The following is an 11719-nucleotide window of genomic DNA, read 5'->3' as shown; positions in this document are numbered from 1 at the left end:
CCCCTTGACTGACAGCGGCCCTAAAAATTATGATGTGAGGCCCAATGTGATATTTTTTCATAGAGCCCAAAAGTCTTGAGGTGCCACAATGGCATAGGATAAATCTCAGCATTATTGGGAATTCTGAAGCACGAGAGTGGCATGTGTGACTGCTCTAAGATTCCTGAAAATGCTGATTAAGTGTTCAAGTCTGGATGATATAGCATTTAATACAAAGATATACAGCTCAGGTTCAGAAAGTAAAAATCTTCCCCAGAAGTTTGTTCAACCAAAGCTTTTGCAACCACATGCCTTTGCTGGTCTAAGATAGCAGTAACATTTTTAAAAATTGCATATGTATACAGCCTATATAGGCTTTAAAACACAGGAAAGAGTAGAGTTTAAAAAAACACTACCATAGGCTACACTAAGCAGTATTGAGTGATTTATAACATTTTTTTTCCTCTATGTGATGTTCCCTATGCACTGACTAATGGTGATTTTAAAAAGGAGTTTTTCAGTGAATACGTTATGCCCCCTTTACCTTATGCAGAACATGCTATATAAAAGCAAATAACTATCTTCTTTATCCTCAAGAGAAGCATCCCCATGTTATGTTTAGGTCTATATGTCATTTAGATCACACAACAACTGTTTTGTGGTTAATCCATGAATCTCTTTTTTAATGATTTATTAGGTGGCATGGCAGCCCCAGGAGTTTAAAAAGCAGAGAACAGTGAACACGCTCATAGCACTTTTTAGTGGACAGTATTTACATTGATGCCAGTCAAATGTAGCAGGTTGCTGCTGTATCAGAAAATATGCTCAGTCAGTGCCAGCAGCATTACGCCTGCATCCTTAGTGGTGAACACACACGCATGCAGACTCCACATTGAGTGGTTTTCCTCATCAATTAAGGCAACTGGTTGTAATGACTGTAATCACCCTTAATTGTAATGGTCAAACAGGGCTGTTTATAGCAGTAAGAGGGCATTAGGCAGTCTGTAAGTCAGTGAGATTTACAGCCTGCTGACACAGTACAAGACTCTAGCAAGAGTGCTATATATCTATCCTACACTCTATGGCTGTGTGGATTAGAAGATAGAACTGACACATACTACAGAGAAATGGCTTGTTTTTTATTCCCATAGTGAAAATAACTTTATATATAGGTTTATATATTACCACATATTCAAAAGAATATTAATGCTTGAATAGCTTTTATGAAAATGGTTCTTTCTTCATTGTTTCTGTCCCGTTTAAAAATGTTTTATTCATCCTTTATATGTAATGAAGAAATTTTTACTATTTATGCTTTCCTGCAGATTGAGATAAATATTTTTAATGCCTAAACAATTGATTGTTGAAATATTTTCTAAAAGTCAAGGTTGATGAGATTAATAATGTCAACCATAGCACAGAAAACATGAAATTATGATAAGGACATTAGTTTTTTTTCTCATGCACAGACACATACACATGCACATATGCTCGCTGTATCATACTCATTCACTGTGAGAGGAGGCTGTCCGGCTGTCTTTCATCTTCTTCCTGAGAACGCCTTCTCTCAGTGAGTTGCAGGATTGACAGCAGCTGGTCTAAGAAACACAGGAAATCATTGGAGCCTCCAAGGCTAAGCGTGTTAGTCAAGTAATCGTATACTGCTCTGTTTATTGTAATATAAATATAGACTAATGTATGATTCTCCACCCCCACTGGCCAAGTGCAAGATTGTGGATGGTTAATGAGCTAAAAAGGGGACACATATCCATGTGACATAAACATGCTTAGATCAATGATTAGATGAATACTCTGGAAGAGTATTTTTTTTCTTTCATAAATACTGTTAATTCAGCGTTATTCTGCCAAAGATAAAAAATAAAAGCTAATCTGAGCACATGCATGTTCAGTCATTTCAGTCATTCTATATTAATATGCACCCTTTCAAAACACAGAAGAGCACATTTTTGCATTTTAAGCATTTTGCAGTATTTTTTTAATGCAAAGAAACAATTCTCAGATCAATGAGTTTAAAATAAATTTTAAGACAGGTAAGAGTTGGAGGAAAATGAGAAAATGGAATATAGTAGGTGAGGAGAAGAAAAGCAGAGGTAGAACTGGAGGCATGAGGGAAGGGAATGGAAGTAGAATCAGGAGGAGAGACAGGGGCAGGAGCAGGATTGAGACAGCTCAACCTCGCAGAGCAATTTGTATAAAAAGATCATGAGAAACCTAACAAATGTGCTAAAAGAAATGTGCTGGTGTGGGTAAGAGGGAGTCCTGAAAGAGAAATGTGCATAGCGGTGGCTTCATCACTCTCTCCCTAGTGATAGAATCAGCCTGCTTAACCCTGCAGAAGATGTTTGCATATGTTTCTTGTTTCCCATTACCTGGAACGTCTTCTCATAGTATGACTAGCTTGTTTTTATTTGTTGTACATCTAACTGTGGTACAGTTAGACATGCATTAAGGTTTACTAAAGTACTGAATTCAAATTAAAGTTCAAATGATTTATACAGCCTCAGTAATGAGTGGCATGCAAATTTCTTGGTTGCCATAATCCATTTTTATTCTGTCTCTCGCTTCCGCCTTCTTTACATTTTGTAAAGTTTATATTTAAAAACAGAAGGTTATGTGTATAGATGGTGGTGGAGCGGGACTGAATATAGTGTTCATTGGGAAATGTTATCCTTCTCTGGGCCCTTGAAAGAGTCTGCACTGTTAAAAATGCATTGTGTTTGCATCAGCTCAACCTTTCTGGCTGTGTGCAAAGCAGAGAGCAGCAACATACCATGAGACTCTTCCTCAAAGTACTGCACATGAAGAGAGACAGCCCAGTTCCCCCTCCCACACTTACCCTATATACAACTCAATCAACCAAAAACCTGTCATCATCTAGCATGTACCATGGTAATAAGAATAGGTCCAGACCTGACTATACTAACTACCAAGCCCAATGAGCATATGGGCAAATACATGAGCAATGAAGGCAACACCAGAATCTCAAAGCACAATCTACTGACAGATAGAGCTGTTCACTAGGATTCCAAGACCAGACGGAACCAACCAAAGCACTGCCTGGATCAACTACAAGAAAACATATGGCTCAGTGCCACAAACCTGAATGCTCGAATACATAGCTCTGTATTAAGTCAATAATGAATATAAGGGCCTTTGTCTATAAATCAGTAAAAAACTGGAGGACAACACTAGAAGCCAACTTGAAAACAACTATTCAGGTGACCATAAAATGTGGTATATATCAAGGAGATTCACCATGCCCACAGTTGCTCTATGGAAAATGATCAGGACAGAGGGAAATTAACTTCCACAAAGCTATATAACAGACCTGGCGGACAGCTACATATACCTTCTCCAATCACATAGGAACCATGAGGCAGAAACAAGAAAGACAACAATATCCAAGTACCTCCACAGAGTAAGGCAGGTCCTCAAGAGTCAAATGGAAATAAGATGAAAGCCATGTATTCCCTGCCAGTCATCACATACCCAGCAGGCACAATAAGCTGGACATGAGAAGAACTGGAAACTACCAATATCAAGAACAGAAAACTCCTCACAATACATGGAATACTCACCCAACCTCCAAAGGTTGTATATCAACTGGAAGGAAGGGGGAAGAGGCTTATGAGATGTAATATCCACTATCCAGGGTGAGACATGAAACAGTATGTTCAAGCAATTGTCCTCAAAGTATGGGCTGCTGTGGGAGTACCTCAGACAGATATAGGATGTGGTCACCATGGAGGCAGAGGAGATAAGCCTTCCAAGAAATGTACCACCAACAGATAGCAGAGGTGGCTGACATAAAACAATCATACCAATAGCTGGAAAAGGCAAGACTAGCACAGAGGCACTAATTATGAAAACACAAGATCAAACACTAAGCAATGGATCAGTCAAAGCAATGATGTATCACACCAGAGGAATCCCAAGATGCAAACTGTGCAAAGGACTCTATGAGATGATCCAGCATCTAGAAGCAGAATGCAAGATACTGGCAGGAAAACCATACACTGAGAGACACAATCAAGTGGCAGGGATCATATATGAGAAAATATGCTCCAACAGATCCCAGGAATGACAACATCAATCTCAGTTCAGAAAAATGCAATCCTAGGAACAGCAAAAATAGTGCCCTCAAATGCCCAGGCCTCTCTTAGAAGGCCTGAGTGTGAGGAAAATGATAGGACCACTCACTGGAATGGTGAGACAGGAAATTGTCAAAATTGTCAATATATATAGGTGCTTCATCAGCTGTGTAAGCAAAGTGCAGTTATGTCAAACATTACCAAAGGCATAATATATGACTTCATGTAACATTTCCAGCAGGAACGAGATGAGAGCCAGAATGCAAATGCAGGAGGCTCTTTATTGAGCAAGAGAGACAACAACACAGGAGGCTAGGAAACAGAGGCACGGGGAAATCACAGAGGTAAAGAAACACATGAACTAAGCAAACAGCAAAACAAGGGCAATGACAGTGATAGCAACAACAGATATCAACATGACTAAACAAATGAAAATAGCCGACAACATGGGGAAAAAAAAATGCAGGGCTTAAATAACCAAGACAGTTAAGGACTAACCAGACACAGGTGAACATATGAACAGTGAAAACCAAAACAAGGACTGGAATTGAGGACCAGGTGAAGGTAATGACAGGTATGGAAACAACAGACGAGGGGTGGAGAAAATTAAACCAATGAATGGAACAACAAGGAAATGAAGGAAAATAGACACGACAGGGGAAGAAAGGAAATAGGGACACCCAGAGGGTGGCCATTCGTGACAGAACCCCCCACTAAAGCATGCAACACCGGGGCACGCAAAAACCAGAACACCAAAGCCAGAAACAAGACTAGGGAACTGAGGGAACAGGACAAGAACCAGGAACAAAAACCCCAACAGAAATTCCTGACAAAAGTGCCGAGAGGAAGGATGAGGAAATGTAACAAGACAACAAATGATGAGGGGCGACCAGAGGCACAAAAGGACAAGGAAAACAAAACGCAAAACAGACCAGGCCAGGGGCAAAGGTACAGGAACAAAAACAGACAAGAGCACTGGAACGGACACACGGACGGGCACAGGGGCAGAAACAAAGGAGAAACAGGAACAGGCACAGACAATACAACTGGGGCAACATGATGGACAAAAGCAGATCACTGGACGACAGGAAAAGCCGGATCTGGGGCAAAGTGAGGAGCCAGGTTTGGATGGTAGAGCCGGGATGAAGACAAGGTAAGGTGGGGAACGGCCACAGAATCACGGGTGATGCAAAGAGCTTGGACCGGGGATGACACACGAGGAGGAATAAACACCAAACACAGAGCTAGAACAGGAAGATGAGGCAAACAGTGTTTATTAAGGACTGCACAAGACACAGGAGACTCAAACAGATGAAGGACTGAACCTAAGACATAGAGAGGACAAGTAGGGACACAGATGGACATGCTCAGGGATAGAAGGTCTGAAATAGACAAAGGAACTGAAAACACAACGGAAACATGGACAAGAACAGAAACAAGCATACCAGGAATAGGAATAGAGGCAAAATTTCAGGCAAGGCAGAAAGCAGGAAGAAGAGTACCACAAGAAACAAAGACAGGGACAGGACCAAATGGATGAGCTAGGGATGATGAGGCAGGACAGCAAACAGAACCAGAGGATGTTGAGGAAGCCAATCTGCACACAGAAACCTGAGGGACACAAGGAGTAAACAAAGAAGTTCAGCGACAAGTCCAGAGGTGCAGCTGCAGCATTCAATGGTGCTGCAGGGAGGTCCAGAGACACAGCTGCAGCGATCAGCGGCAGGTCTGGGGGAGCAGCTGCAGTATTCTGTGGTGGGTCCGGGAGGTCTGGGGGCGCGGCCACGGTATTCTGTGGTGGGTCCAGGAGGACCGGATGCTTAGCCACAGGAACTGATCTGGGTACAGGATGGGCAGCGTCTCTCACGCCGGGAACAGGAACTGGATCAGGACTGGCGGCATCTCTCACGCTGGGAACAGGAACTGGATCAGGATGGGTGTCGTCTCTCACACCGGGAAAAGGAACTGGATCAGGACGGGTGGCGTCTCTCATGTCGGGAACAGGAACTGGAACAGGAGCAAGTTGAGTGGTGTCTTCCACACCGAGGACAGGAAGTAGTAGCATGGCACCCTCCACACTGGCAACAGGCACAGGCTGTGTGGCCTCCCTCATGCTGGGAATGGGAACTGGAACAGGAGCAGGAGCAGGCTGGGTGGAGTTTTCCACTTCAGGAACAGGAACATGAGCAGATTGTGTAGCATCTTCCAATGCCGGAAACACGAACATGAGCAGTTTGGGTGGTGTTCTCCCCACTGGAGACTGGAGCTGGCAGAGTGTCTGAGAGGGCAGTGGCTACAGAAGGCTGGTTAGATGAGGTTGCAGCAAATCATGCTGTTAACAGTTGGAAGAACCCTTTCACAGTCCTAGCCTCCTGAGCTCTGTGCTGGAGTATTATCTTAGCCAAGTCTTGTGCTTTACACAGAAGAAATGTTTTCATGAACAGTACTTTCACTAATTCTGGGGTCAGGTTCTGAAAGTATATGTGGCACTGCATAATAAATCTCCCAACAGGCTTGTCCTCCCCATCATACTCACTAGGAGTTGCCATAAGTGAGGGCAGAACCAAAGGCTTCCCAGCCTTAATAGTAGAGAGCAGAGTTTTTAAATAATCTAACTCCTCTCCTGGGAGTAAACCAGTGTCCCTCATAGTGTGGTGTGAAGGTGGCTGAACTGAAGTGGATGGAAAATGTCAGGATTCAGCAAGGCCCTCCTGCTGTAATCTCGTTAGTAGTCGGTTATTCTGTAACGTTTCCAGCAAGAATGAGGTGAAGAGGCAGAATGCAAATGTAGGAGACTATTTATTGATGAGGGAGACAGAAACACGGGAGGCTAGGAAATAGAGGCACGGGGAAAACACAGAGGCAAAGAAACACATGAGCAAACGGCAAAACAAGGGCGATGGCAGTGATGGCAACAACAGATCTAAATACGACTGAACAAATCAAAATAACTGACAACATGGAAAACAAAACACAGGGCTTAAATAACCAAGACAATTAAGGACTAACCAGACACAAGTGAACATATGAACAGCAAAAACCAAAACAAAGACTGGAATTGAGGACCAGGTGACGGTAATGACAGGTATGAAAACAACAGATGAGGGGCAGAGAAAACAAAACCAAGGAATGGAACCACAAGGAAGTAAATGAAAACGGACATGACAGGGAAACCATGGAAACAGGGATACCAGGAGGGTGGCCAATCATGACACTTCATTAGAAATAAATTGGCTATATTTGCCATGTTTATGAAAAACCCAGTTTTCAACAAAGGCCACATATTAACTGGTACTTGTTGATAAATTAGTATAGATTTACGCATAAATTTGTACATTTGCAGATACTGTTTATGCAACCATTTACATGTGTAACTAAAATGTAAAGTAAGTTGATATGCAGTGATGCCCCAAAGACCATGCTTTCAATGTGGGTAGGCTTATGCCTAAGGGTTGATTGTATAAATAATTCAAGGAAAGAACATAGATTTATTTATATGATAGAGTTTTAATTTCCTGTTATGGTAACTAATTCCTCTCTTTGTGTATGACACAAAACACATTCAAAGGAATTGCATCATATGTTTAAATATCTAAACATAATGTGTGTATTGTGTGAACATAAGCATCTATACAGTATATTCACACACAGAATAAACTGTGCCACAAGAGCACATTTATTAAAAAGGTCACTAGGAAAACTGTACAAGACAAGTCAATTAACTCCTGCAGCACTAGAGTGGTGCAAAAAAAAAAATGGCTTACTATGCCCGACAACCTTTTAAAAAGGTATGGCAGACTAATAGAGAAGTTAAGCACGGCACACAGAATTCAACATGCATGCTGAATTATTAGTCTATGAATTATTCATCTTTATGATTCATTGAGTTTGGCTCCTGCAGCATGACACAATAGCATAACCTTATTCTTTGAATTGTTGCTTCGGTATTCTTTATAAGCATTACATAGCATCTCCTGCACCTCATATAGGCTTCCTTGTGAACTTATCAATGTTTGTGTGCGAAAGGTTTTACTAGCACAGTAGTATGCACTACAGGCTTTAACTGAATGTAAACTTAGAAAATGAACAGAACCATCAATTGCCCCCCATTCTCTCTCTCTTTCTCTTTATCTTTCTCTCTATGTCGCTCTCTTTTTCTGTCTCTCTCTCTCTTGCTCTCTTAACCAACTGTGGACTGCTTGCTGTGTGCTACCACTGTGTTAGATTAATGTAGCAAGCTTTAATGACACACCAGGAGAGGGGGGATTGTGCTTGGCAGAGAGCAAGAGGATCTGGTATCCTGGAGTGGGTGCCTACTGAACCTCAGCTGTTTGACAAGGCAAGGACCCCAGCACACATCAGATCAGCCGGCTTGAGGATGCAGCTTCGCTGCATGGTCCAAACTCTTCAGTAGTCCTAACATGTCTTCAGTAGGTAATAACTCTTATATTGGTGTTCACATTTATGAGTTAAAAAGCCAGGTGTAAGACTTTCAAAAGTTTGCTCTTGATCTCTCTCTGACTATGATTTTTTTTTGGCCACTGACATAAATGGTCTTACTACGAAAAGGGATAAAGATGAATCGTCTCACACACACACACAAACAGACACACACACACACACACACACACACACACACACACACACACACACACACACACACACACACACACACACACAATCACCAAACCCTATCAAAACTTTACAAACATACAATTTTTTATAAGAACAATGTTTTTTCTTCTGGTAAACTTGCTTCTTGTTTGGCATTGTTGGCATAGTGTTGACATCACGAAGTTTTGGAGACCTCAAGGTGTTAGAAAATGCTTTAACTATTGCCTCAATGGAAGTATTTTTATGAACTCTGCTTTATGAATGAATATCAGCACCATTTTGCCTCTTTTATGTTCTTTGACCTGTCCCATACTAATGGATACTGATAGAGCTAAAATATTGCTACATTGTACAAATCAAATCAAATTTCATACCACATCTTCCAGCTTTTTAATTTTAGGCACTATGTTTTATGAGATAGTTGCATAATGTGATGATCCAAAATTAGAAACCATTTCAGATAGATTCATGACACACAAACTCATATGAGCACTCTGAGGGCATATAATTCACTATTTAATGAATTTAGGCCACTGCTTGGAAGTCTAGCCTGTTCCTCCTTTTCATATGGAAGGCCAAGATATAATTTTCACAGATCATTAGACTCTAACGCCACACATATCCATATGCAATGTAGACAAATACAAAAACTCATGCACACATATTATGCAAAAGATACACTTATCTACCCATAGACACACTGTACCACATCAAAAGTAGACTTTGTAATGTACATACATATACATACATACATACGTAATATACTTACCACACTCACCATCTATAGTGTAGTCATCTTATTATAATTTAGTTTGGGGAGACAAAACTTCTATTGTTACACTTCCAATGGATGATGTTTACTAGCGATCAAAATAACATTTAATGTCGTTTATTGCTGTACCCTAAATTCATGTGTCGGTTATCAGCTTCGCTTAGTACCATAGACTGCTGTCCATTGGTCCACGCAGAGCTGCAATTCAAACTCGTAAACCAAACGGTGCATACAAGATATTTTATTGTTACAATAGGATATATTTGAATTTGCTTCCACTTTTAATTTGTGAAGCAAAATTCTGTCGGTAACCAAGCAATTCACTTGCGTGCTGTCAGTTATCCGGATCTGTGGATTATAGCTTCGGGTCGAATCCTTTAATGATTTTCACGCGATCTTCTCACAATTAAGATTAATGTATACTGAGTTTAAGCCCTACTGAACTGTTTATTTGCTTACAGTGAGCCATAGCCGTTGGGATAAGAAGGGGAGCATTCTAACGAATGATTTAATGACTGTGTCAGACAGTGTTATAGGATAACAAGCTTTCGAAGATTGCTCGGCTTTTGAGACAGTGTACACTCTGAGCACTCCTTCCAGATACACGATAGGTGGACTGTTAAGGTCGCACAAGTTTATCGATTTTGGCACTTGGAAAACAACAGTATTCTGAAGCACGTGAGTGCGTCGCTCATTCTCATATTTCGTTATATTGGAGGCTAGACCTGTATCTAATTAAACAAGAGATCGTTTTGCAGAAAATCAATCAATTACGCACGTTTTAGTTCTATAGCACATCCGGCATATCAACTCCTTAAAGACTGTAATTAAACAAGTCATCATTCTTGTAGCGAGAGCGAGCGAGCCAGCGAGAGATCCAGTGCTGATGGGAAATCTCCGTCCATTAATTCCGAAATGCCTGCTGCTAAGAATAGCCTGTCGCTCCTCGCCCCGTGTGCCCTCGCGTAGCGCAGCCGTTCCCCGGAGACTCGTTCTTGCTCCCACGTCAGTATACTCTGCTGTCTTATAGCCAGAGTTACAAACCATGAAACCGAGGAAACAGAATTTCTAACTTTACTGTATTATTTACCAGGTCACTAAATTGGTGGAAATTGCACTTTAGCCAATAGCCATAATCCTATTACAAAACCGCTGGTTGATTTGACTTTTGCATCCAGGAGATGAAAGACTGCTTGCGTTGATTATGTGCGTATTACACTGAAGTTGTGCCGCTGGTGACATCTGCTAGATGGTACAGGAACGTTGCCTACCCTACGTAGAAGGGGGAAAGGATACACGAATCGGTGGGGGTCGTATGCGTCATGTGCTGCAAGAGTCGACCAGAGATTTGGGGACGGCGCTCTAGCAGCGCGAAATTGATCGGTTCATCATTATAGCTCAACCTGCCAGCTGATCGGAGCCAATATCGGCCCGTTTCGCTCCTGTTTCTTCCAGAGACCGATATTCCAAACGAGTTCACGCGCAACCCACCTCCCTCCTTAACTGACACCTCCTCCCCATCTCTCTCGGAGGCGCTGGACGAAGAGTAACGAGGGTAAGGGAGCGCTTATCGTCGGCGGAGAAAACGAGGCGAAGGACGCTGGTGTTCTCCCGAACAGAGAGTCTTCGGGGCGGGGATAATGTGCCCATTCTGCACGACCCGAAGCCCGTTGAAGGGAAGCACAAGAGGCTATGGGCAGCCGGAGCTGTCGCCGTCGTCCTTTCATGATTGATGCTTCTACTTTTACTGTCTCTCTTCGTAGGATTTTATAACGCACGGACTGCTCCTCTAACACTCGAGTGCCACTGACGGCTTTCGCCTAAAGGATGACACCTCACCTATCTGTGAGAAAAACCAATAAAACAATCAATTATTGTGATCTATTTTTTTTCGGCAAGATTTATTTGTATTCTAAATGAGAGTGAAAACTGCCAACAAAAATCAACGTGTATTTTTTTCACTGGAAAAAACTGATTACGGTTATGTGTGCGGGTAAAGTGAGCGAGTGGTGGCGGTAGGCAGAGTAGGCTATCGCTACACTGTACCAAATATTGCGGATGTTTCGAAATAAATAAATAAATTGATTTTTTTTCCTCCAATTCTCTTGGTCAAAACAGGGCACCAGAGTTTTTATAAAAATGTCCAGGTGAAAAACAACGCAAAGGACTCTCCTAATTTTTCTTTTTAAAATTAATTTGCTGTTTATCTCAAAATGGTTTGAAATGTCTATATCAATTATAA

At 41.7% G+C, this 11719-nt stretch overlaps 1 protein-coding gene across 12 annotated transcripts in view; it reads left to right on the top strand.

The window, feature by feature from the left end:
• The first annotated feature begins 10528 nt into the window (after positions 1–10528).
• Positions 10529–11719, top strand: part of cacna1aa (calcium channel, voltage-dependent, P/Q type, alpha 1A subunit, a) — an 86458-nt gene continuing 85267 nt past the window's right edge. For all 12 annotated transcript variants that reach the window (XM_035531210.1, XM_035531202.1, XM_035531220.1 and 9 more), the window contains exon 1: positions 10529–11719. This exon is cut by the window's right edge and continues 710 nt beyond it. The gene's annotated coding sequence lies outside the window, so the exon portion shown is untranslated.

The sequence above is a fragment of the Electrophorus electricus genome, chromosome 1, assembly GCF_013358815.1.
Source record: "Electrophorus electricus isolate fEleEle1 chromosome 1, fEleEle1.pri, whole genome shotgun sequence".
Lineage (NCBI taxonomy): Eukaryota > Metazoa > Chordata > Actinopteri > Gymnotiformes > Gymnotidae > Electrophorus > Electrophorus electricus.
This window is presented reverse-complemented; position numbering and strand designations above follow the sequence as displayed.